The sequence below is a fragment of the Scyliorhinus torazame genome, chromosome 5 (genome assembly GCF_047496885.1).
Source record: "Scyliorhinus torazame isolate Kashiwa2021f chromosome 5, sScyTor2.1, whole genome shotgun sequence".
In the NCBI taxonomy this organism is placed as follows: domain Eukaryota; kingdom Metazoa; phylum Chordata; class Chondrichthyes; order Carcharhiniformes; family Scyliorhinidae; genus Scyliorhinus; species Scyliorhinus torazame.
Genome location: NC_092711.1, coordinates 75,380,660 through 75,408,039, shown reverse-complemented (window position 1 = coordinate 75,408,039; position 27,380 = coordinate 75,380,660). Strand labels below are relative to the sequence as shown.

General features: G+C 45.8%; 1 long non-coding RNA gene across 4 annotated transcripts; it reads right to left on the bottom strand.

Moving 5' to 3' along the window:
* Window positions 1-1,317: 1,317 nt before the first annotated feature.
* Window positions 1,318-26,988, bottom strand: LOC140418514 (uncharacterized). Of its 4 annotated transcripts, XR_011945098.1 has the most exons (4): window positions 26,887-26,988; window positions 26,290-26,347; window positions 2,420-5,201; window positions 1,318-2,249 (listed from the first exon to the last, which is right to left on the bottom strand). It is a non-coding gene; the product is annotated as an uncharacterized lncRNA (long non-coding RNA). The 4 variants fall into 4 exon arrangements; XR_011945096.1 differs by having other exon boundaries at window positions 1,318-5,201; XR_011945099.1 differs by lacking the exon at window positions 2,420-5,201.
* Window positions 26,989-27,380: the final 392 nt, after the last annotated feature.

Genomic DNA, 27,380 nt, shown 5'->3' with positions numbered 1-27,380 from the left:
CCGTCAGAATTCACCTTGTCCATGAGACCCCCGTTCTGCTCGATTGATAATTCCCATAAACTGCTGACATCCCAACTTCTCCATGTGAGCTGATATTGTGAACAGCTCTCACTCTCTGCTGGTACTGTCTCTCTCAGCATTGAATCCACTGTCATCACCCATCCTAAAAAACACTTGTTCCTCCCATCTTTACAAACTACTTCTCCATCTCCAAACTCCCTTTCCTCTCCAGTCCTTGTACTCGGTTTCCCCAAGGATCTACCCTCAGTCCCTCCTATTTCCCATCTACAAGCTGCCACTAGGTGACATCATCCAAAAGCACCGTGTTAGTTTTCACATGTAAACTGACAACACCCAGCTCTGCCTCACCACCATCCCTCTCCATTCCTCCACTGTGACTAAATTATCAAACTGCTTATCCCACATCCAATACTAGATGAAAGGTTTTCCTCCAATTAAAAATCAGGAAGACCAAAGCCGTTGTCTTCAGTCACCATTAGAAATTCCATTCCCTAACTCCCGAGTCCATCCCTCTCCCTGGGAACTGTCTGAGGCTGAACCACACTCTGCACAATCTCCATATCAGATTGAAATGAAAAATGAAATTGCTTATTGTCACAAGTAAGCTTCGAATGACGTTACTGTGAAAAGCCCCTCGTCTGTTCGGGGAGGCTGGTACGGGAATTGAACCGTGCTGCTGGCCTGCCTTGGTCTGCGTTCAAAGCCAGCGATTTAGTCCTGAGCTAAACCAGACCCTAAACCCACACAAACACGGGGAGAATATGCAAACTCCACACGGACAGTGACCCAGAACCGGGATCGAACCTGGGACCTCGTCGCCGTGAGGCCGCAGTGCTAACCCACTGTGCCACCGTGACCCCAAGATTTGACCCCAAGTTGAGTTTCTGACCCCATATCCACACCATCACTAATACCAGATATTTGAATCTCCATAACGTCACCTGTGTCCATCCCCACACCAGCTCATTTGCTGCTTTTATTTTGTGTAATAACCTTTGATGTGGCACCTTGGGAAATACCTTCTGGAAATCCAGATAAAGTACATCTACAGGTTCCCCTTTATTGACATCCCTTGTTACTTCCTCAGAGAACCTTGATAAATTAGTCAGTCACAATTGACTTCCTGAACTCTATTTTCAAACACTGTCAAAGAAAATTCAAATCTCCTCTACCCCTCTGGCTCCTTTGCCAATTACCTTAGAGGGACTCACTTTCTGTTAAAGAGCTTGTCAACCTCTCTCACCCACTTTCCCAAAAGTGAATAAATTTATTCAGGAAAAGTCCAACAAATTCAAATATTTTCCTGTTATAAGTTTATTGATGAAACAGAAACATGGTTAAAAAAAAAAACAGAAAATTACTTGAGGATCAAAGACAACCAGAGTAACAGGATGTTCACAATGTTCTGGGTCCCAAATGGTTCCCCTTCGGCTTCTCTGTACCCTGTTCTCGTGACTCCCTGCTTTGGACACGGGGCACTGGACCCTGGGGGTCGCATCACCATCTGCCCCGGTCACCCTCCCCTGAACCCTGATTGGTTGGAGGTGCAGTTCTCAGTCAGTCTTCCAGCACCTTCCTGTCTCTATTATGAAAAATGAAATGAAAATCGTTTATTGTCACATAATAGCAGTAGCTTCAAATGAAGTTACTGTGAAAAGCCCCTAGTCACCACATTCCGACGCCTGTTCGGGGAGGCTGGTACGGGAATTGAACCGTGCTGCTGGCCTGCCCTGGTTTGCTTTAAAAGCCAGCTCTTTAGCCCGGTGCTAAATCAGCCCCTATTAGCGACGCCCATGGCAGTTTCCCACCTGGGGAACAAGCCCCGTTATTCTCAGCTAAATTCTGCCCTCAGCTCCATCACCTGGCTGTCATTGACACGAGCAATAGAGACTGAAAGGTGCCCGAGGCTCAAATAGGAATACAAAACCTGTGGATTAGGATCTTCGTAAAGGTCAGCAACTTCTTGGAAAAAATCAAATTCCCAGTCAACAAATTAAAGGATCACATGACGTGACTTTTAATACAACAAACAAACAAACTAGAAGCTACTTAAACTCAGAAACCTACACATTAAACTTTAAATTAGAACTTTGCCCTTTTACATAACCTACAATCACACTCCAAGATTATAGTTACTCTGTCCTGGAAGTTGAAACTTAATTGTCTCAGGACCTGTCCAAAGTGATCATTCATTCCCGAGGATTTACTTCCGTTCTTCGACCAAGACACTGAGGGAAAAAAGGGAGAATAGAATGTGAACTGGCAAAATACATAAAAATGGACTGTTAAAGCTTCTGTGGCTATGTAAAAAGGAAACATTTTGCTCAGACAAAAGGTTTGTCCGTTCCAGATAGAGTCAGGAGAATTTAGAATGAGGAATAGAGATTTCTACAGCCACCTCGTTCAACTCTCTGGGATGTGGATCATCAGCTTTTGGGGATTTATTCACTTTCAACCCCATTAATTTTTCCAGTGCTACTTTTTCACCAATACTAATCTCTGCCAGTCCCTTGGTTCTCTGGTGTTTTGGGGACAATTTCTGCATCTTCCTCTGTGAAGACAGACACACATTGTTTAGTTTATCTGCCATTTCCTTGCTCCCCATTATAAACTCTCCTGTCTCTGCCTGGAATGGACCCACATTGGTCTTTGCTAATCTTTTCCTTTTCACATTTCTGGAGAAGCTTTTCCAGTCAGTTTTTATGTTTCTCGCCAGTTTGCTCTCATCAGTTTCTTGGTCCTCCTTTGCTGAATTCTAATGGATCTCATGGAATCTTTAACTTTTCTTGTTAGCCACGGTTACATCACTTTTCCTGTTGGATTTTTGTTCCTTAAAGGAATCTATATTTGTTGTATATATGTGAAATAAAAGTCGCAAAAATCCCAGAGGACCATAGGCTGCTCTCCCCTTTGACAGAGAGAGAGCTGACTGGAGGTGATTTAACCTGAGGGTCAGCACACCTCATAGAACATAGAACATTTCAGCGCAGTACAGGCTCTTCGGCCCTCGATGTTGCGCCGACCTCTAAAGCCCATCTACACTATTCCCTTATCGCCCATATGTCTATCCAATGACCATTTGAATGCCCTTAGTGTTGGCGAGTCCACAACTGTTGCAGGCAGGGCATTCCACACCCTTACTACTCTCTGAGTAAAGAATCTACCTCTGACATCTGACTTATATCTATCTCCCCTCAATTTAAAGCTATGTCCCCTCGTGCGAGACATCACCATCCGAGGAAAAAGGCTCTCGCTGTCCACCCTATCCAATCCAATCCAATATATCTTTCCTGAGGTTTGGTGCCCAGCCTTTCCTCATAAGATCTTCCCTCCATACCAGGCAACATTCTGGTACATCTCCTCTGCACCCTTTCCAATGCTTCCACATCCTTCCTATAATGCGGCGACCAGAATTGCACGCTATACTCCAAATGTGGCTGCACCAGAGTTTTGTTCAGCTGCAACATGACCTCATGGCTCCGAAACATCCTTCCGCACTGTCCTCAACCAGGCGAGGGGCCTGGTTGAGAAGGCGGGGCCTTCATGAATAAACTCAGCCAGAACGGGAGTTGAATCTTCACTATTGGCCTTGCTCTGCATCACAAACCAGCCGTCCAGCCAACTGAGCTAACCGACCCTCTGATAAATATGTAATAATTCCTTAAATATTAGGTATTCCCTGTACCAATCAGTTTCCCAGTCCACCTCAGACAACTTGCCCCTCGTACCCGGATAGTTTTCTTCTGTGAGGAACGTACAGATAACTTAAACAAAAGAACCATGTAACCACCAGGGCCCATCTCCATGGTAACGTGGCATGCTTTGCGGGGTTCCAAACAGAAATGGCAACTAAATATCTTCAAACTTCCAAACACCCTTTCACTCTGTGATCCTTGTGCAATTTGAAGCCAGGTATTAGCAACAAGGCTCAAAGATCATCAGCCCACTGGAGGCAAAGTGGTGAGACCGGGCAGTCCAGCAGAAAGAAACAAATGACCATCCCCACTGACCACCTGTTAGAATGAACAAAATGCAGTCCTGGGTGTAAAGCAGAAACAATAACAGCAGAATCCAACCCCTGTAATCGATTGTGAAATTGTTGGCGTCACAGCAGGTCCGATGAAACATGCAATCCCGTCTCACATTGAGAGGTGGACGGCGTCTCCCCAGTGTGGCCTCGCTGGTGTGTCCGCAGGTGAGATAACTGAGTGAATCCCTTCCCACACTGAGAGCAGGTGAATGGCCTCTCCCCAGTGTGAACTCGCTGGTGTCTCCGCAGGGTGGATACTTCAGCAAATCCTTTCCCACACAGTGAGCAGGTGAACGGCCTCTCTCCAGTGTGAACTCGCTGGTGTGACTGCAGGTTGGATACTCGAGTAAATCCTTTCCCACACAGAGAGCAGGTGAATGGCCTCTCCCCAGTGTGAACTCGCTGGTGTCTCTGCAGGTGAGATAATTGAGTAAATCCTTTCCCACACTGAGAGCAGGTGAATGGCCTCTCCTCAGTGTGAACTCGCTGGTGTCTCTGCAGATTGGATAACTGAGTAAATCCCTTCCCACACTGGGAGCAGGTGAATGATCTCTCCCCAGTGTGAACTCGCTGGTGTGTCTGCAGCGTAGATAACCGAGTAAATCCTTTCCCACACCGAGAGCAGGTGAGTGGCTTCTCCCCAGTGTGAACTCGCTGGTGTGCCTGCAGGCTGGAGAACTGAGTAAATCCCTTCCCACACTTTGAGCAGGTGAATGGCCTCTCCCCGGTGTGACTGCGTCGATGAATCTCCAGCTGAGATGGGACTCTGAATCCCTTCCCACAGGCCCCACATTTCCACGGTTTCTCCATGTTTTGGGTCTCCCACGTCTCTCCAGGCTGGGCCTTGTCCACAACAAGGGTACGGTCTCTCCCCGCTCTGAATGCCGTTATGTTTTTGAGGCTGAGTAACTGGTTAAAGCTCTTTCCACAGTTAGTTCACTGGAACACTCTCACTCGGGCGTGTGTTGTGTGGGTCTCGGTGCTTTTCCAGTCAGACTGATGGTTGAAATGTTTAGCTGACAGTTTGGGTAAAGATTTCTCCTTCTAGATTGAAAGCCCGATAACATTCAGGTTCCAAGGAAGGAAGTGACTGTCAGATCGAGACGTGACGTTTGAGATTTCTGTCTGTAATTCCTCCTCGTCTAATATCCTGTAAAAACAATTTACAAAATTCATCACTGTCAGTACAGGTTAGAAATTCAGAACAGATAATTCTAGTTCCGATGGAACATGTTTTCCTCTCTTATTCCCCGAAAGCTGTAAATCTCCATCCCACACACTCTCCCTCCATTCTCACTCTGCTGTATCTAATATTCACCGTCCTAATTCTCCTGAAGGTGCTGATTCATGTTGATTTACAGATCCAAGCTCACTGCTTCCTGTCCAGATCACAACAAATATGAGCTGCAGTCGGCCATTCGGCCCATCGAACCTGAACCATTCAATGGGATGATTGGCCGATCTACCTCAGCATCATTTTCCCACACTATCCCCATATCCCCCAACATCTTCAATGTCTGGAAACCTATCAATCTGGGGGGGGGGGAATGTGATACAGGTGCGGGAGTAGCTGGTTTTCCACAGGTTCTGGTGCCACTCACCTATAATCTGTCGATTATCCGGAGAGCCCGCCACTCGTCTCCCTATTCCTTGAATTCATATTTGTCATCATGTCCCTGGAAGACGTCAGAGTTTGGTCTGGTAGGATTATGCCGGAAAAAGTGAATAAATCAGTGATAAAACAGCGCAGGTGGATTCAGCGGGGTGGAGCCACCTTTTCAGCATGGTGGCCTGATCCTCAGGAGGTGTCTCGACTCCGGGGCTCTGGCAGGCGGCGAAAATGATAACTGCTGACATTGTCCGTGTTACTGACCAGAGGCTCAGTGTGCTGACTCAATATCTGTGAGCTCATGAGGCCCAGTTGCAAAACACCATGAAGAGGCTCGATGATCCGGAGGAGAGAATCCTGAACGTTCAGCAAGATGCCTCCTCAACGGGGGCAAGAATTCAATCCTTTGAAAACCAGCCGAGTGGCTGGCAGAGGTCCTGGAGGACCGAGGGTCGGAGAAAGAACATTCGAGTCGTTGGCCTGTCAGAAGGTGTGGAGGGTAAGGCTCCCGTTAGGTTCTTCGGGGACCGGCTGCCACGTTTTCTCAGCTGGATGTGAAGCCTGAGTGTTCCAAATTAGAAAGAGTGCATCATATCCTGTCTCTGAGACTGAGGGATAGTTTTCATCCCAGGCCTGTTGTCATTCACTTCCACAACTTGAAAGATCGGCAGAAGGTCCTGGAGACGGTTACGGTGAGGTGGCGTCCGGCTCCAGGAGGGAGTGAGGATTCGGGACTTTTCGGCAGCAACACAAACGAAGCGTCGCGACGTCGATGAAGTTCAAAGGCAGCTCAAGGCTGTGGGGAGTGAATTCCGTCAGGCTTTATCCTGCTCCCGAAAAACGGTATCCAACAACTCCGTCAAGTCTTTCAATAATCCAATTAATGCCTTGACCTTCATTAAATCCATGAAGGGCAAGGATCTGGAGGGACGGTTTGCAGTTCGGACTAACTCAGGTTCTAATCCGGACTCTTTCCCTGTCATGGTGTTGTCGGAATTTCAGAATCACAGGAATACCCATAGGGACAGGAGTAGGCCATTCAGTCCCTCGAGTCTGTCCTGCCATTTAGTGAGATCAGGCTGATCTGTGACCTAACTCCATATCCCTGAATATCTTTGCTCAACAAAACTCTACCTCAGATTTAAACTTATGTTGGATGATCAGCCATGATCGTGATGAATGGTGGAGCAGGCTCGAAGGGCCAAAAGGCCTCCTCCTATCTTCTATGTATCTATGTTAACAACTCATCCAGCTTCACCTGCTGTTTGTGGGAGAGAGTTCCAAACCTCTCCCATCCGTGTGTGAAGTTCTTCCTAACATCTCTCCTGAACGGTCCAGCCCTGATTTTTAGACAATGATCCCCAGCTTTAGAATCTCCAACCAGTGGAAATAGTTTATCTTCATCGACCCTGTCTTTCCCTGTTAATATCTTAAGAGATATTTAACCTTCTAAATTCTTGCGAAAACAGGCCTAATTTGTGTCATCTCTCCTGGTAATTTAACCCCTGTAATCTAGGTATTGTGGGGTATTGTTTGATTGAACCTGTGTTGCATTCCCTCCAAGTGCAAAATATCCTTCCAACGGTGTTGTGCCCAGAACTGTTTACAGCCCCCAAGTGGGGTCTTCCCAGGGTTTTGTCCAACTGCAGCATAACTTGTCCAATCTCCAATCCTCCAGATATAAATGCCAGCATTTCATTAGCCTTTTTTATTAATTTCTGCACTTGTTTGTGGCATTTTAAGGATCTGAAGAGGTAGAATTCCGAACAGACTTCAGAAGATACAAAATGGATGCCGCCTGATATAAAATGGACTCTGTTTAAAGACATTAAATGTGCTGACTTACGCAAAAGACATTTGCACAACAAACTGACCTTTGAGTTATAAGTTATTATCATACTTCTCCGTTGTTCAACTGCTATCATACAAAGAGTTCCAACCACAAACCGCGATGAAGGCAGATGTTCAGTAAAAAGGCAACTGCCCGTACCGGATGTTGCAACGCAGTGTCTGTCATAGTATCTGCTAAGTAAATTAGCAGAAGTTGGCCTCGATTTCTTGCTGTTTCCTATTGCAAAATGACTAATGCATCTGCCTAACGAACTGACTCATGATCAACTGTCAACTTTGTTTACTCATGTGTATAAAGGCTAAGTCCCAAACACAATCGAGGAGAAGTTGGCAACCCCCTGTCTGAGGGTATAGGGCTTCTCCCAGAGCTCTGTCATTTAATAAAGCATTTCTCTCACTGAATAGTCTACAGTCTAGTTTCTGTGGGTTATTTTTCCCACAACAGATCTATGCACCTTCACCCCCCAGTCTCTTCGACATCCACTGTACCAAACCTCTTTCCACCTAGAAAGTACTCTGTTCCATTCGCTTTTGGTCCAAAATGTATAACCTCACACTTGCTTACATTGAATTCCATTTGCCACAAATTTGCCCATTCACCGAGTCTGTCAATATCTTCTTGCAATTCTATGCCATCATCTAGGCTGTCTGCGATGCCACCGAACTTGAATGTTTTGATGTGCCAGGTGTTCATCCAGGTACTGTTTTAAAAATGTGAGGCAACCCGCTTCTACCACCCTCCCAGGCAGTGCATTCCAAATCATCACCACCCTCTGGGTAAAAAGGCTTTTAACTCCGAACCCCCCGAAACCTTCTGCCCTTCACCATGAGCTCATCTCCCCTTCTGACTGACCTTCAACAGAGGGGAACAGCTGCTCCCTATCCACCCTGTCCAAGTTCCTAATAATTTTGTACAGCCCTAATAATCTTGCACACCTCCATCAGATTTCCCTCCCCCCACCCCCAATCTTCTCAGCTCCAATGGAAACAACCCAAGCCTAAAGGATAATCCAGAAAATTACAAGCCAGTGAGCCTTACGTCAGTGGTAGGGAAATTATTGGAGAGAATTCTTCGAGACAGGATTTGCTCCCATTTGGAAGCAAGTGGATGTATTAGCGAGAGGCAGAATGGTTTGTGAAGGGGAGGTCGTGTGTCACTAACTTGATCGGGTTTTTCGAGGAAGTGACGAAGAAGATTGATGAAGATCGGGCAGTGGATGTTGTCTACATGGACTTCAGTGAGGCCTTTGACAAGGTCCATCATGGCAGACTGGGAGAGAAGGTGAAGTTGTACAGGATCAGAGATGGCAAGATGAATACAGGACTGGCTCGGTCATAGAAGACAGAGGGTAGCAGTGGAAGGGTGCTTTTCTGAATGGATGGTTGTAATTTGTGGTGTTTTGCAGGGATCAGTGCTGGGACCTTTGCTGTTTGTAGCATATATAAATTATTTGGAGCAAAATGGAACCGGTCTGATTAGTAAGTTTGCAGATCACACAATTGTTGATGGAATTGCAGATAGCGATGAGGACTGTCAGAGGATACAGCAGGATATAGATCGGTTGGAGACTTGGGTGGAGAGATGGCAGATTGAGTTTAAACCAGACAATGTGAGGTAATGCATTTTGGAAGGTCTAATACAGGTGGAAATATACAACAAATGGCAGAACCCTTTTGAGTATTGACAGGCAGAGAGATCTGGGTGTACAGGTCCACAGGTCATTGAAAGTGACAACGCAGGTGGAGAAGGTAGTCAAGAAGCCATACGGCATGCTTGCCTTCATCGGCCAGGGCATTGAGTCTAAAAATTGGCAAGTCATGTAGCAGCTGCATAGAACCTTAGTTAGGCCACACTTGGAATATAGTGTTCAATTCTGGTCGCCACACATACTTCCAGAAGGATGTGGAGGCTTTGGAGAGGGTACAGAAGAGGTTTACCAGGATGTTGCCTATTATGGAGGGCATTAACTATGAGGAGGGGTTGGATAAACTCGGTTTGTTCTCACTGGAACGACAGAAGTTGAGGGGCAACCTGATAGATATCTACAAAATTATGAGGGGCATAGAGTGGATAGTCAGAAGCTTTTTCCCAGGGGTGGAAGAGTCAATTGCTAGGAAGCAGAGGTTTAAGTTGCGAGGGGCAAAGTTTAGAGGAGATGTGCAAGGGGAACCTTTTGACACAGAGGGTACTGGGTGCCTGGAACTCACTGCTGGAGGTGGTGGTGGAAGCAGGTACAATAGTGACGTTTAATGGGCATCTTGATAAATACATGAATAGGATGGGAATAACGTAATATGGACCACGGAAGAGTAGAAGGTTTTAAGTTAGATGGGCAGCATGGCCAGCACAGGCGTGGGAAGTTAGAAGGGCCTGTTCCTGTGCTGTACATTTATTTGTTCTTTGTTTGTTCTATCCAACATCTCTTCATAACTCAAATGTTCCATCCCAGGCAACATCCTGGTGAATCTCCTCTGCACCACCAGTTCAATCATATCCTTCCTCTAATGTGGTGACCAGAACTGCTCACAGTAATGTCTCATATGTCATTTTCACCACCCTATTAACCTGCCCTTCCACGTTCACAGATCTTTGGACAAACAAATCAAGGTCCCTTTGTTCCTCAGAAACATCCCAGTGTCACGCTGTTCATTGAATACTTTGTTGTCACATTACCCCTTCCAAAATGTGTCACCTCACACTTTTTAGGGTTAAGTTTCATTTGCCACTTATCCGCCCATTTGACCAACCCGTCAGTATCTTCCTGTAACCCAAGACACTCGACCTCACTGTTAACCACCCGGCCAATCTTTGTGTCACCACAAAGCACTGAGCCGACCCCCCACATAGCCGTCCATGTTGTTTGTATCAATGCTGAATAATAGGGGACCCAGCACAGATCCCTGTGGGATGCCACTGGTCACTGGCTTCCAGTCACTAAAGCAGTCGTCACCCTCTGTCTCCTACATTTAAGTCAATTTTGAATCCACCTGCTCAATTTCAAGTCTCTCATGTGGGATCTTGTCAAAGGCTTTGCTGAAATCCATGTAAACTACATCAACTGTACTACCCCCATCTGCACACCAATTCACATGCTCAAAAAATGCAATCAAATTTGTTAGGCATGACCTCCCTCTGACAAAGTCATGCTGACTATCCTAATCAAACCTCTCGAAGTGGAGATAGAGTCCATCAGAATTTTCTCCAATAGTTTCCCTACCACTGATGTGAAACTCACTGGTCTGCAGTTCCCTGGCTTATCTCTACAACCTTTTTAAACAGTGGGACCACATTAGCTGTTCTCAAATCCCCTGGCAATTCCCCTCGTGGCCAGAGAGGAATTAAAACTTTGGGTCAGAGCCGCTGCATTCTCTCCCTCACCTCCCACAGCATCCTGGGAAACAATTCATCCAGATCTAGTAATCTAATAATCTTATGGGCGGCATGGTAGCACAGTGGTTAGCACTGCTGCTTCACAGCAGCAAGGACCTGGGTTCGATTCCCAGCTTAGGTCACTGTCTGTGCGGAGTCTGCACGTTCTCCCCGTGTCTGCCTGGGTTTCCTCCGGGTGCGACGGTTTCCTCCCACAAGTCCCGAAAGACGAGCTTGTTACGTGAATTGGATATTCTGAATTCTCCCTGTGTACCCGAACAGGTGCCGGAGTGTGGCGACTACGGGATTTTCACAATAACTGGCAGTGATAATGTCAGCCTCCTTGTGACAATAATAAAGATTATGAATGGGCCGAAGGGTCTCTTTCCGTGCTGTAAAACTCTATGACTCTAAAGATAGAGGTGGGAGAGGGAGGGAGGGAATGACTTTACAGAGAAACTGCCAAAGCCCCAACATTCACCAGCTCTAAGGACACACCTTAGCTCCCTTTCCAATCTGAAAGCAGCCTGAGCTGGATTTACATTCCCCTTAATTGATCATTGCTGGGTGATAATCCTGTACTTCCTCACCTCACACCACTGTGACAGCACCTTCACTACACAGACTGCAGCAACTGACCAAACATCACCTTCCCAGTTATTCCTGAAGGCACCGCCTTCCCAACCTGGCCCCTTGCCTGAGGTGTGGTGATCCTCAGGTCACATCACCGCCGGTCAGCTCTCTCCCGGGACCAGGCCCTGGTTCACAGCCGCCAACTTGGGGAGGCAGAGCGCATGCGCTGGCGTCTTGGTGATACTGCAGCTAGTGGGCGGGGCCTGAAGGTTTCTGATCCCAGCCGGGTCCTAGTGCCGGTCAAACAACTGCATTGCAACTGGTTTTTAAAAAGTTTCACCCACGCCTGGGCTGAAGCTGATGTTTGTGGACTGGAGGCGTCTCTGGATTACGTAGACATTCAGTGTGAGGCTGCAGCCTCTGTATAGCTACCTGAAGAGGGTGAGACAGCGTTTGATTACAATTCGTGGTCCTTTCCAGTCCATTATCAGGATGTTTGTGAGATATTTTCTTACCCTCTGGGTGATCTTTCTTTATTTAAAATACATTTCAGCAGCAGGCTTACTGGTAATTTTTAAAGGAAAGGTTATTTATTATCACACTATTTCCCTGGATGTTTGAACATCTCAGTCTCTCGTCTCTTTCACACTCACTGGCACATACACAGAAATTAGGTACAGATCAAGTTGAAGCTGGAATGATGAAAATGGAATGTAGACTAATCTTTATATCGCTGCAGGCCTGTTGTCTTCTTGTTCAGCTGATCATTTAGTTGGAGTGAAGGGTTTTTAGAAACAAATAATTCTCATGAGGCTCTGAAGCTTCTTGTAGATGAATAGCCAGGAGGTTGGTTCTCAGGTGGACCTGGAAGCTGGATTAAGTTCAGTACTGTGGCTGCACTGGGAGACATTCAGCTCTGCTGTTTCAACTGGTTCCTGGTGCTTCAGATACTTCTCACACACACATTTGTTCAGAGTTTATTGTACTGCATCCCTGACAATTAACTGCAGGGTTAAAACTCTCAGACCCAGAACACCCCGATACAATAACAGTTTACGATGCTCACTCACGCTTATCTCTGTCCCAATTCGAGCTCATTCTCCAGTGTTCAATACGGCACTTGGAGACTAACACTCCAGAGATTTCATATTCCTCAAATGCTGGTTCATCCTGACACAACGAGACATTTAAACTTCACATGTGGTTGCAACGTTTCCTTATTCAGATCCGTGTTTAACTAAATATTGGTCACAGAATCTATTATTACCCACAGTTTAATGTCCAATTCTTTTCAACAGTTACATTATATTTCCCATACCTGAGAGAGGATCAGAAACGTACAACTAATCGTCTGCATAAAGGGGCACTCTATGTTCCTCCCCCTCTCCCCTCTCAATCCTTTCCATTTCACTGACGATCCAAGCGCAATGGCCAACCGTTCAATCGCTCGCGCAAACAATAGTGGAGACAGCAGGCATCCCTGTCTTGTACCCGTGTAGTCAGAAATATCCTGAGCTCACAGCATTGGTCCGGACACTAGCCATAGGAATTATATCGCAGTTTCACCTAGGAAATAAAAGTACGCCCAAACCCAAATCACCCAGACCTCGAAGAAGTAGCTGCCCTCCACACGGTCAACGGCCTTCTCCACATCCATGGAGATGGTTACCTCCGGCACCTGCTCCATAGGGGGCGACATGACCACATTCAAAAGCCTGCTGATGTTGGACGATAACTGTGGCCCCTGACAAACCCTGTCTGGTCCTCAGAGATCACTTCTGGTGTGCACTCCTCCAAACATTTTGCCAGAATCTTAGCTGGTGTTTTCACATCAGTATTGATTCATCAGGGATGAGAGAAATCAGGCCCAACTTCTGTGTGGCCGGCAGCATCCCCCTCAGCAGAGAGTCATTGAACATTCCCAGTAAGTACGGCACCAACAAGGCCGCAAACTGTTTGTAAAATTCCACCGGAAAACCATCTGGCCCCAGGGCTTTCCCCGATTGCTAGGAACGAATACAGTCAATAACTTCCTCCAACCCCATTGCTCATCACTCTATCTACCACTGGGAAGTCCAATCCATCTAAACATTGTCCCGTCTCCGAGCCATCCTCCAGTGGTTCAAACTTGTCTCGCCCTCAATGAATAACCTCAAAAGCTCCATTAATCTTATCCGGGGCAGTAACCAGCTCTCCCCCCCTCATCTTTAACCTGAGCTGTTCCCTGTGTGGCTGCCTGCCGTCTCAATTGGTGAGCCAATAATCAACTGGCTTTATCCCCATACTCATAAAATGCTCCTCGCAAACTGTAAAGCTGGCTCACCGCATTCCCCGTCGATTCAAACTCAAACATCATTTGTACATCTTTCTCTCTGCCAAAAACTCTGCCTTAGGGGCCGTGGATTACTGCCGATCCATCTCCAACATTAAATCTACCGACCTCTGCCTTTCAGCCCTGCCAGCCTTATCCATGAGGGAGATTTTATTTTAATATTTTGAAGCGAGTTGTTCTGATCTGCCTGAAAGCAGATTCAATGGTATCTTTCCAAACATAAATACTTGAAAGGGAATAATTTGCAGGGCTGTGGGGAAGAGCAGAGCAGTTAGATGAATTTGTCTTTTCAAAGAGAAAGCAGGAGGAATTTTGGGCCAAACAGACTCCTCCTTCAGCGTGTGCATCTGAGCCTCCTGCCTTTATGCAGGTTAAAAGGGACAGATTTCATTGCAGCCTCTTCCCTGTATATGTATTGTAAGAGAAGTGTTTCTCGTTCGCTCTGAGTGACTGATGTAACCGGTTGGAGGCCCATTTCCCACTCAGTCCTCCAGCACCTTCCTGTCTCTCTATTAGTGCGATGCCCATGGCAGTTTCCCAACTTGGGTGCAGGCCCTGTTATTCTCCTCCAAATGCAGCCCTCAGCTCCGTCGCCTGGTTGTCATTGACACGAGCAATAGAGTCAAAAAGGTGCGCGAGTCTCAGTCGAAAACTGTGGCTCTAAACCAATGCTCTCACATTTGTTGAAGTTAAATCCATGTTATCGAGACTGGGGTCTTTATTATTAGATTTAGGCAAAAGTTGGGGGGTTTTAAAGGGTAACTTTCCCTTTCAAACTTTGTATTGTCTATTGTGTCAACCATGGCTCAGTGGGTAGCCCTCTCACCCTGAATCAGAAGGTTGTGGGATTAAATCCCAGTCCAGGAGCCCCGAGGACAAAAATGACATCCAATATTCCTCGTGCCAGCACTGAGGGAATGCTGCACTGTCGGAGGTTCCTTCTTGCAAATAAGATGTTCAACTGAAACCCCGTCTGCCCCTCTCAGGTCCTGTAAAAGTTCCCGTGTCCACTATTGTGAAGAGGAGTTGCGGGGGGGTGATCCCCGGTGTCCTGGCAAATATTTATCCCTCAATCAACATCACTAAAATCAGATCATCTGCTCATTATCACATTGCTATTTGTGGGATCTTGCTGTGTATAAATTTGCTGCTGTTTTTCCTACAACACACCAGTTACTACCCTTCAAAAGTACTCGATTGGCTGTAAAGCACTTTGGGATGTCCTGTGATTGTGAAAGGCGCTACAGAAATGCAAGTTTTAAAATCGAAGATTGATGTTATCTGATCTTCTTATCTATAACTTAATTGATCTCAGCCACCCCCAACATACCATTGAATAAATTCACTTTGTTTCACTGTTCCAGTCACGTTTTTAACCAATTAAAGAAAAGGCAGAATTCTCTGTATAGTAAATTTAAAATGTTTATTAAAAGAAAAAGGTTTACTGAACGACTTGAAGACATTGACGTTTACAACTTCATGCAGGTGATCAGTCTGTGGAAGCGTAACCCTCCCTGGCTCCTTCTTTGACAGTAATTTCCTTGGAACTCGGCCTCGAGTCTTCAGTACTTGGCCAGCAAGGAAGTCCTTTGGAACGTCGACCTTTATCCCCAAAGTGGCCAAACAGGGGCTGGTTTAGCACACTGGGCTAAATCGCTGGCTTTTAAAGCAGACCAAGCAGGCCAGCAGCACGGTTCAATTCCCGTACCAGCCTCCCCGAACAGGTGCCGGAATGTGGCGACTAGGGGCTTTTCACAGTAACTTCATTGAAGCCTACTTGTGACAATAAGTGATTTTCATTTTCATTTCATTACCTCATGTCAGAGTTGGGCATGTGGTAACATGACCACTGGTCAATTGGGCACCAGTATAATTTAATTTGATCTCCAATTACTGATACCACCTTCTCTCATTAACTTTGACAGGAATACAATCAAACTGTTTCATACTATCCCTTTACCTGATTCTGCACAATTCTTTATTCATACAGTTTCGAATGTTGAGGCTAATCAGGGCTGGAAGGTCTCTCTTGCCGGTACATTTATCCTCATTGCCCACACACAGCAATTAAGCTTTTACAATTTTACAGCAAATAAAACTCAATCCTTGACTATAACTACTGATTCATTCATTGCTACTATTTTGACCACTTTATGAGTTCCATCCTTAATAATAATAATCACTTGTCACAAATAGTCTTCAAATGAAGTTACTGTGAAAAGCCCCTAGTCGCCACATTCCGGCGCCTGTTCGGGGAGGCTGGAACGGGAATTGAACCTGCGCTGCTGGTCTTGTTCTGTATTACAAGCCAGCCGTCTGAGCCCACTGTGCTAAACCAGCCCGTGTGCTAAACCAGCCCCTTTGATCGAATGGAATATTTCCATTTCCAAGGGATTGATCATCGATTTCAGGAAGCGTAGCACGACACACACTCCCGGTTGTATCAATGGCTCAGAAGTGGAGATGGTCGATAGCTTTAAGTTCCTGGGGGTCACTGTGATCAACAGTCTGTCCTGATCCACTCACGTTGATGCAACAGTCAAGAAAGCCCAACAACGTCTCTACTTCCTACGGGAGCTAAAGAAAATTGGCATGTCTGCATCGACTCTCACAAACTTCTACAGATGTTCGATAGAGAGCATCCTATCCAGCTGCATCACAGCTTGGTATGGCAACTGCTCGGTCCAAGATCGCAAGAAACTGCAGAGTGTGGTGAACTCAGCCCAACGAATCACACAAGCTTACCACCACCACATTGATTCTGTATGCACCTCCCGCTGCCTCAGGAAGGCAGACAGCATTATCAGAGACCCCTCCCACCCAGGCATTGCCTTCTTCCAGACCCTTCCATCAGGCAGAAGGTACAGAAGTCTGAAGACCCGCACATCCAGACATAGGAACAGCGTCTTCCCCACAGCTATTAGACTCCTCAACAACTCCCCCTCGGTCTGATCTGTTTCCTTCAAAAACGCTGTTCACGACGTCCTATGCTGCTCTTGCTCATGTATTTGCTTTGTTTGGCCCCTTGTTCCGCACTGCAACCAATCACTGTTTATCGATGTACCAATTGTCAATGTTCTCTGTCGATTATTCTTTGTGCCTACTATGTACGTACTGTGTACGTTCCCTCGGCCGCAGAAAAATACTTCTCACTGTACTTCCGTACATGCGACAATAAATCAAATCAATCAAACATTTAACTTTTCTTGTTTGCCATGTTTGAATCACTTTTCCTGTTGGAATTTTGTTCCTTAATAAAATCTAGATTTGGTGTATTTTTGTGAAATAAAAATCACAAAATACCCAGAGGACCACAGGCTGTTTTTCTCCTTTGAGAGAAAGTGAGAGAGCGCGAGCGAGCTGACTGGCGGTGATTTAACCTGAGGGTCACCACACCTCAGGCGGGGGGTAATGCTGATAAGGCCGGGCCTTCATGGCTAACCTCAACCGGTGTGGGAGTCGAACCGCGCTGTTAGCCTCGCTCTGTGTCACGAACCAGCCGTCCAGCCAACTGAGCTAACCGACCCCCTGGTAAACATGTAATAATTCCTCAAATATTTGCTATTCCCTGTCTCCCATCAGTTTCCCAGTCCATCTCAGACAACTTGCCCTTCAAACCCGGATAGTTTTCTTGTGTCAGTAACACCCAGAAAAGTGAGTAACACCCAGAGATTTTGTTTTTTAAATTTAGAATACCCAATTCTTTTTTTCCAATTAAGAAGCAATTTACCGTGGCCAATTCACCTACCCCGGGTTTCGGGGGAGAGACCCACTCAGACACGGGGAGAATGTGCAAACTCCACACGGACAGTGACCTGGATCGCTGGGTATATCCAGATCAATTAAACAAAACAAATGTAACCACCAGGACCCATTTCCATGGCAACGTGGCACGTTTTGGGTGGGGGGTGGGGCTGTTCCAAGGTGAAGTGGGAAATAAATATCTTCAAACTTCCAAACACCCTTTCACTCTGTGATCCTTGTGCAATTTGAAGTCAGGTATTAGCAACAAGGCTCAAAGAGCATCTGCCCACTGGAGGCAAAATGGTGAGACCTACCAGTCCAGCAGAAAGAAACCCTCCGACCATCCCCACTGACCACCTGTCAGAATGAACAAAATGCAGTCCTGGATGTAGAGCAGAAACAATAACAGCAGAATCCAACCTCTGGAATCGATTGTGAAATTGTTGGTGTCACAGCAGATGCAATGAAACATGCAATCCCGTCTCACAGTGAGAGGTGGACGGCGTCTCCCCAGTGTGAACTCGCTGGTGTCTCTGCAGGTTGGGTAACTGAGTAAATCCTTTCCCACACTGAGAGCAGGTGAATGGCCTCTCCCCAGTGTGAACGCGCTGGTGTCGCTGCAGGTTGGATAAATGAGGAAATCCTTTCCCACACTGAGAACAGATGAATGGCCTCTCCCCAGTGTGAACTCGCTGGTGTCTCCGCAGGGTGGATAACTGAGTGAATCCCTTCCCACACTGGGAGCAGGTGAATGGCTTCTCGCTAGTGTGAATTCGCTGATGTGACTGCAGGGTGGATGAATCAATGAATCCTTTCCCACACTGAGAGCAGGTGAATGGCCTCTCCCCAGTGTGAACTCGCTGGTGTCTCTTCAGGTTGGATAAATTACTGAATCCCACCCCACACTGAGAGCAGGTGAATGGCCTCTCCCCAGTGTGAACACGCTGGTGTGACCTCAGGTTGGATAAATTACTGAATCCCACCCCACACTGAGAGCAGGTGAATGGCCTCTCCCCAGTGTGAATTAGCTGGTGTCTCTGCAGGGTGGATAACCGAGTAAATCCGTTCTCACACTGAGTGCAGGTGAACGGCCTCTCCCCAGTGTGACTGCGTCGATGAATCTCCAGCTTCGATGGGACTCTGAATCCCTTCCCACAGTCCCCACATTTCCACCGTTTCTCCATGTTTTGGGTCTCCTCCTGTCTCTCCAGGTTCGACAATCAGTTCAGAATACGGGTAGGGTCTCTCCTCGCTGTAAATGGTGTGATGTTTTTTCAGGCTGTGTAACTAGTTAAAGCTCTTTCCACAGTCAGTTCACTGGAAAACTCTCACTCGGGTGTGTGTTGTGTGGGTCTCGGTGTTTTTTCAGTCACACTGATGTTTCCACGGTCAGTTCACTGGAACACTCTCACTCGGGTGTGTGTTGTGTGGGTCTCGGTGCTTTTCCTGTCACGCTGATGTTTGAAATCTTTAGCTGACAGTTCGGGAAAACATTTCACCTTCTAGATTCAAAGGCGGGAGATATTGAGGTTCCAGGGAAGGGAGTGACTGTCAGATCGAGACTTGACTATTGAGATTTCTGTCTGTAATTCCTTCTCATCTAATATCCTGTAAAAACAATTTACAAAACTCATCACTGTCAGTATAGGATAGAAACTTAGAACAGACAATTCTAGTTTCTACGTCACATTTTTCCTCTCTCTTATTCCCCGAAAGCTGTAAATCTCCATCCCACACAATCTCCCTCCATTCTCACTCTGCTTATCTAATATTCACCCTCTCTAGTCTCCTGAAGGTGCTGATTCAGGCTGATTTACAGATCCAAGCTCACAGCTTCCTGACCAGGAGATCGCAACAAATATGAGCTGCAGTTGGCCATTCGGCCCATCGAGCCTGCTGAACTATTCAATGGGATCATTGGCTGATCTACCACAGCACCGTTTTCCCACACTATCCATCATATCCCTCGACATCTTCAATATCTACAGGAGGGACATAGAGAACCAAGTGGAGTGGCGTAGCAACAACAATCTCTCCCTAAATGTCAGCAAAACTAAAGAGCTGATCATTGACTTCAGGAAGCAAAGTATCGTACACACCCCTGTCTGCATCAATGGTGCGAGGTGGAGATGGTTGACAGCTTCAAATTCCTAGGTGTGCACATCACCAAAAATCTGTCCTGGTTCACTCATGTCGACTCTACGACCAGGAAAGCACAACAGTGTCTATACTTTCTCAGGAAACTAAGGAAATTCAGCATGTCCACATTAACTCTTACCAACTTTTACAGATGCACCATAGAAAGCATCCTATCTGGCTGCATCACAGCCTGGTATGGCAACTGCTTGGTCCAAGATTGTAAGAACCTACAGAGAATCGTGAACACAGCCCAGACCATCACACGAACCTGCCTCCCATCCACTGACTCTGTCTACACCTCCCGCTGCCTAAGGAAAGCAGGCAGTATAATCAAAGACACCTCCCATCCGGGTTATTCTCTCTTCCAACTTCTCCCATCAGAGAAAAGTCTGAGAACACACGGTGACAGGGTCAACAACAGTTTCTTCCCCGTTGTTACCAGACTCCTGAATGATCCTCTTATGGACTGAACTGATCTCTTCACACATCTTCTCTACTGAGTAGTAATGCACTCTGTATGCTCACCCCTTGCCTGTGCATTTATGTAGGTCCTATGTTTTTTTTCACGTATGGAACGATCTTTATGGACTGTACACAGAACAATATTTTTCACTGTACCCCGGTACATGTGACAATAAATAAAATAAATCAATCAATAATCTCTCATTGTAACCTAACCCCTGTAGTTCAGGTATCGTGGCATATCGTTTTAGTAAACCTATATTGCACTCCCTCCAAGGCCATCTTCCCGAAGGTGTGGTGCTCAGAATGGCTCACAGTTCTCCAAGTGGGGTCTTACCAGGGTTTTGTATAACTGCAGCATAACCTCTGTGACTTTATACTCCAATCCTCTAGATATAAATGCTAGCGTTCCTTTTTGATTATTTTCTGCACTTATCCATGGCATTTTAAGGATATGTGCACCTTCGACAGCCACTGTACTCAATCTCTTTCCATTTAGAAAGTCCTCTGTTTTATTATTTTTTGGATCAAAACGGATAACCTCACACTTGATTACATTGAACTCCATCTGCCACAAATTTGCCCATTCACCTGGTCTGTCAATATCTCCGTGCAATTTTATGCCATCGTCTGGGCTGCCTACAATGCCACCTAACATTGTATCAATAGCAACAGTGAAGAGGCCTTTCGCCCATCAAGTCTGCCCGAGTCAGAATCCAGGAGGGAGATTGAGAACCTAGTGGAGTGGTGCAGCGACAACTATCAATCCCTCAATGCCAGCAAAACTAAAGAGTTGGTAATTGACTTCAGGAAGCAAAGTACTGTACACACCCCTGTCAGCATCAACGGGGCCGAGGTGGAGATGGTTAGCAGTTTCAAATTCCTTGGGGTACACTTCTCCTAAAATCACCTGGTCCACCCACATCGACGCTACCACCAAGAAAGCACAGCAGCGCCTATATTTCCTCAAGAAACTAAGGAAACTATCTGGCTGCATCACAGCCTGGTATGGCAACTTTTCGGCCCAAGACCATAAGAAACTTCAGAGAGTCGTGAACACAGCCCAGTCCATCACACAAAGCTGCCTCCCATCCATTGACTCCATCTACACCTCCCGCTGCCTGGGGAAAGTGGGCAGCATAATCTGCCACCCGGCTTACTCAATCTTCCAACTTCTTCCATCGGGCAGGAGATACAAAGGTCTGAGAACACGCACGAACAGACTCAAAAGCAGCTTCTTCCCCGCTGTTGCCAGACTCCTAAATGACCCTCTTATGGACTGACCTGATTAACTACACCCTTTGTATGCTTCACCCGATGCCGGTGTTTATGTAGTTACATTGTATACCTTGTGTTGCCCTATTATGTATTTTCTTTTATTCCCTTTTATTTTCATGTACTTAATGATCTGTTGAGCTGCTCGCAGAAAAATACTTTTCACTGTACCTCGGTACACGTGACAATAAACAAAATCCAAATCCAACACTGACACACGAAAAACGCCTGACCCACCTACCTAACCCCATTTGCCAGCAGTTGATCCATAGCCTTGAATGTTATGACGTGCCAGTCTTCATCCAGGTACTTTTTAAAAGATGTGAGGCAACCCGCCTCTACCACCCTCCCAGGCAGTGCATTCCAGATTGTCACCACCCTCTGGGTGAAAAGGTTTTTCCTCAAAACCCCCTGCCCCTCACCATGAACTTGTGTCCACTTGTGACTGACCCTTCAACTGAGGCGAACAGCTGCTCCCTACCCACCCTGTCCATGGCCATCATAATCGTGTCCACCTCGATCTGGTCGCCTTTCAGTCTTCTCTGCTCCAATGAAAATAACCCACGCCTATCTGAAGGAATCTTTAATTTATAGGAATCTTAACCTGTCGAACCACGCCAAGTTTGGGGGAAGCTTAGTTGATGAATCAAGTCCTGGCGCAATACGACAAGTTGTAAGATTTGTACTATTTGTAGACTGTGTTAAGTTGTTCGATTCCTTGTATTATTCGACTGTGCATAGTTGAAGGAATTTATATCATCTCTGCTATTCGGTGACCAGTAGCACTTTGCGAATACTGGAACTCAGCAGAAATTTGCAGTATAAACTCCTCAGGTGCCAAAAAGAATTGTTTTATTTGTAGTCGCTTGATTACAATTTGAAAGTCATTTAAAAGGCAATTCGTAGACAATTCAAAGCTTTCAGAGAATTACAGACATTATCTTTCTTTGCTTAGGCAGACAGCTCGAAAGTAACTTTTAAAAGGTCAAAGTCTGGCAATGAAACATGAAGAGAGAGAGAAAGTGTTGAATCCCAAATTTCTTTATCCGTCAGTCTGGCCTCAATAAAAGTCGAGATGGATTTGCAGGTATAACATTAGTTATTTTATTCAGCTTGCAAGCTACCTAGTCCACAGTGATACAGATAACATGTTGCTCTCTGCAGCCCCGGGAACTAAGTGAACGTCCCAGACAAAGAGATCAGTACTGATACATTCAAATGGCATCAAGTTTCACATACTCGACACCCATAGGTCAGCCTATGTCCCTCCTGACTTGTTTGATCTATTCTGATTGGCTCACTTCCAATCCCTTTCTCCGGCCCCTATCAATGCAGCATCACTCTCATAGACACACCTCTTCCTGCTTTTTCCATGCGGTCTAAAATCCTTTGTCTCTACTTGCCAGAATCAAAGTGGCTTATTTCTACATTACATTAACTAATATCTCTAAAGTAACTATTTTATATCACATTCATCAAAAGCTAATCTTCAGCTAAACTCAAACTCAAAGTCAAAAGTGGACTAACATCACTGACACAGACTGTTAGACTGACAGAACCCCCAAAAGACATCTCTAAAATGGAGACTATAAAGGACAAAACTGACTAAACTAACAGAAAGACAAACTGACAGAACCCCCAAAAACAATAAAAACTAAAATGGAGACTATAAAGGACAAAACTGACTAAACTAACAGAAAGACAAACTGACAGAATCAAAGACAACACAGCACAACACACCCCCAAAGACAATACTCCCAAAGACAACACACAACACACTTTCAAAGACAATAAAACCTAAAAACTAAAAACAACCTAAAATGGCGGGGAGAAACTTTTTAGTTATACACTTTCATATCTGTCTTAAGTCGTCTAATTACACCCCAATATAATCCTAATTGGTTTGGGTTAGACTCAAACACATTTGATTTGATGGCAAGCCGTCCATCTTCAATGTGCAACATCAGCTTTTCTGACCCAGCTGTTATCTGCATTCTGAACAATGTTGCTGTGTATTCAGTCCCTGTCCTTGACAATTAGCACAAGCAGTGTCAAATTATCTTGCAACTGTGCTGTTTTAATGTCACACTGTCTTTGAAAATATGTATTTGCCAGAAAAACGTACCTCAGTAAAAGTGAATTATGCTGTATAAATGGGTATTTAAAACTGGGGCTCAACATTTATGCTTAAACAGCTATCTTTTACCTATACTAGTTGTATTCGAAATACCTGGCTTCGACACTATCCAACCTCGCTTCATAACTTAAATGTTCCATCCCAGGCAACATCCTCGTGAATCGCCTCTTCACCCCCTCCAGTGCAATCACATCCTTCCTGTAATGTGACGACCAGAACTGCACACAGTACACTAGCTAATAATAATAATGATAATCTTTATTAGTGTAACAAGTAGGCTTACATTAACCCTGCAATGAAGTTCCTGTGAAAATCTCCTCGTCACCACAGTCCGGCGCCTGTTCGGGGACACAGAGGGAGAATTCAGAATGTCCAATTCACCTAACAAGAAGCCGTTCCCCATTTAGAAAATAGTTTGCCGCGATTATTCCTTCCAAAGTGCATAACCTCACACTTTTCCATATTCTAATACATCTGCTACATCTTTGCTCACTCTCCTAACCTGTCCAAGTCCTTCTGCAGCCTTTTCGTTTCTTCAACACTACCTGTCCCTCTACACATCTTTCTAGCATCTACAAGCTTAGCAACAGTGCCCTCTGTACCTTCTTCCAGATCGTTAATGTATTGAATAGTTGTGGTCCCAAAACTGACCCCTGTGGAACACCAATAGTCCCCGGCTACCATCCTGAAATAGACCCCTTTATCTCCGCCTGTCAACTAATCCTCTAACCATTCCAGTACCTTGCCCCGAACACCATGGGCTCTTATCTTATTTAGCAGCCTGTTGTACGGCACCTTGTCAAAGGCCTTCTGGAAACCCAAATGGATCACATCCATTGGCTCTCCTTTGCCTAACTTCCTTTTTACCTCCTCAAAGAATTCTAACAGATTTGTCAGGCATGACCTCCCCTTGATGAAGCCGTGCTGACTCAGTCCTATTTCACAATGCACTTCCAAGAACTCCGTAATAATGGACTCTAAAATCTTATCAACAACCAAAGTCAGACTAACCGGCTGATAATTTCCCATCTTCTACCTCTTTCCTTTCTTAAACTGGGGTGTTACATTAGTCACTTCCCTGTCCCCTGGGAGCCCCTTGACTCCAGTGAATCCTGAAAGATCACCACCAATGGCTCCACAACCTCCGCAGTTATCTCCTTCGGTACCCTGGAGTGTAGTCCATCCGGTCTGGGTGATTTATCCATCTTCAGACCTTTCAGCTTCCCCAGCACCTTCTACTTAGTGATGGCCACTACACTCAACTCTGCCCCAGACTTTCTTTCCCCCACTCCCAGTTTTCTCTTTCCCTCCCCTCTGTTGGATCGCCCTCCTTGCCCTTGAATATGGAGCATCTTGTGAAGGCACTGCTGGTAGTACTGCTCCAGTGCTTTTGAGGTGCCTGCTCTTGAGGTAGCCGTTTGAGGGTAGAAAGAGTGAGGGATAGCCAACAGCTCATGGAAAGCAATGGCATGCACGGTTTCATCAGCACTGCCAATACAATTGATGACCTAAGCAGTCAATGGCCCCACTCCACTGAGAGCAAAGTGTGGAGGGGAACTCATCAAGGACAGAGTGTCAGTCAGTGCTCACTGGAGGGAACATTCTGAAGAACCCCTCGACCGAGACTCTGTCTTTGGCTTTAACGTCCTCAAGTCCATTCCTCAGTATCCTATCTGACCCAGTCCCCGTGGTACCCCGATCTGGAGCGGAGTGAAAAAGCCATTCAACAGCTGAAAAACACCACGGCCTCTGGGGCAGAATGAATTCCTGCTGAAATTCTGAAGCATGGCGGGGTTACACTCCTGGCATAGCTACACAATCTCATATTCTTCACCTGGGAAGAAGGATGCATGCCGGGGATCTCAGTGACACTGTGACTATATTCAAGAGGGACAAGTCTGATTGTGGTAACTGCACAAGCGACTCCCTGCTGTCTGCCACAGAGAAGATCATTGCCAGGATCCTCCTCAATGATCTCCTCTTCGTGGCCAAAGAGCTCCTTCCAGAGTCACAGTTAGGTTATCTCCCTTCACGAGGCACCAAAGACATGATCGACACTATTTGACAAACACAAGAAAAATATACGGAACAGCAGCAATCGCAGTTCTTTGTCTTTTCTGACCTCACAAAAATGCTTTACGCCGTCAAAGTGATGTTTTATTCAGTATGTTCTTCAAATTTGGTTGTCCTCAGAAATTGGCCACCATCCTCCGCCTGCACAATGATGACACACAAGCCATGATCCTCATCAATGGAAATACCCCAGACACTTTCTCAGTGAAGACTGGGATCAGACAAGGCTGTGTCACTGCACCAACCCTCTTCCCCTTCACGGTAACACAGTTGTTAGCACTGTTGCTTCACAGCACCAGGGACCTGGGTTTGATTCCCACTTAGGTCACTGTGCAGAGTCTGCATGTTCTCCCCGTGGGTCTCCCATAAGTCCCGAAAGATGTGAGGTGATTTGTAAGTTGAACTGGACATTCTGAATTTTCCCCCAATTTACCCAAACAGGCGCCGGAGTGTAGCAACTAGGGGATTTTCACAGTAACTTCATTGCAGTGTTAATATAAGCCTACTTGTGACAATAATAAAGATTGTTATTATGGTGTTCATAAACTCCAACCTTGTTAAAAGAAATTAAATTCTGAATAAAAATCAAGTGAAATCAATGTGTTAATCATAGTTAATCACTGCAGTGTTAATGTGAGCCTACTCATGACACAAATAAAAATTATGATCTCACCTCCGGCAAATTACCAGCGGGTGTGGAGATAATCGACAGGACAGGAAACCAACACCACCTTCAAAACAAAACCAGAATCAGTTGAACCTCAGACATTAAGCTCCAGTTTGCAGATGTCTGATCTGTTTGTTAAATCCATCCATCTCCCTTGATTCTATAACCATTAATACTCTTGTCTCACAAACTTCTGTCAATCTCAGTTTTTATAGTTTCTATTGACAGAATCTGAACAGAATTCCAGATTTCACTATATATTCTGTGAAGTGATTTCTGACATTGCTCCTGAACAGCCCAGTCTCAGTTAAACAAATAAATATCACTGATTTGGACATTTAAATGGTGACAATTGTTTTACTCTTAACTGGTTATGTAAAAGAATTTCAAAAACATAATAATTTGAGTAAAACTCTGCGGAAGCTGGAAATGTGAAGTGAAAACAGAAAGTTGTGGAAATCCTCAGCAGGTTTGGCAGCTTCTGTGAAGAGAGAAAGAGAGTTAACATTTCCAATGCAATCTGATTCTTCTTCAGAACTGAGTGTTTGCAGCATTGTGGGTTCATTTGCCAAACATACTGAATGTGAACTTTGTGGTTCTTACAGATATCTGGCTGTAAATCTGATTTCAGACCTTCCTCTGAACACTTTCCAACCTCAGCTCCAGCTCATTGTCCTTCACTAAAGACCCGGATAGAGAATCCCCGCAACAAGATGGCGGCGGCCGCCGGGTGACCCGGGAGTTGTCACCGGGCAGGAAGTCCCGCCCACTCCCTCTTCCCTAACCAAGATGGCCGCCCCAGCGCTCTGCTCCAAGAACAAAAGACCCGCTTTCCACTCCCAAGATGGCGGCGGTCGCCGGTTTCCCCAGGGCCTGTGAGTGAGGAGGAAGCCCCGCCCACTCCCTCTTCCCATACAAAGATGGCCGTCTAAGCGCTCCGCTCCAAGAACAAAAGACCTGACTCTCTTACCCAAGATGGCGGCCGGTAAATTCAGTGAAAATCCACACCCGGATTGCTCTCCTCCTATTGGTCACCAGCCACCGTCAATCACTCCCCAGGTTTTGTGAGCTGAGGCACGCGCAGTGCGGACATGAAG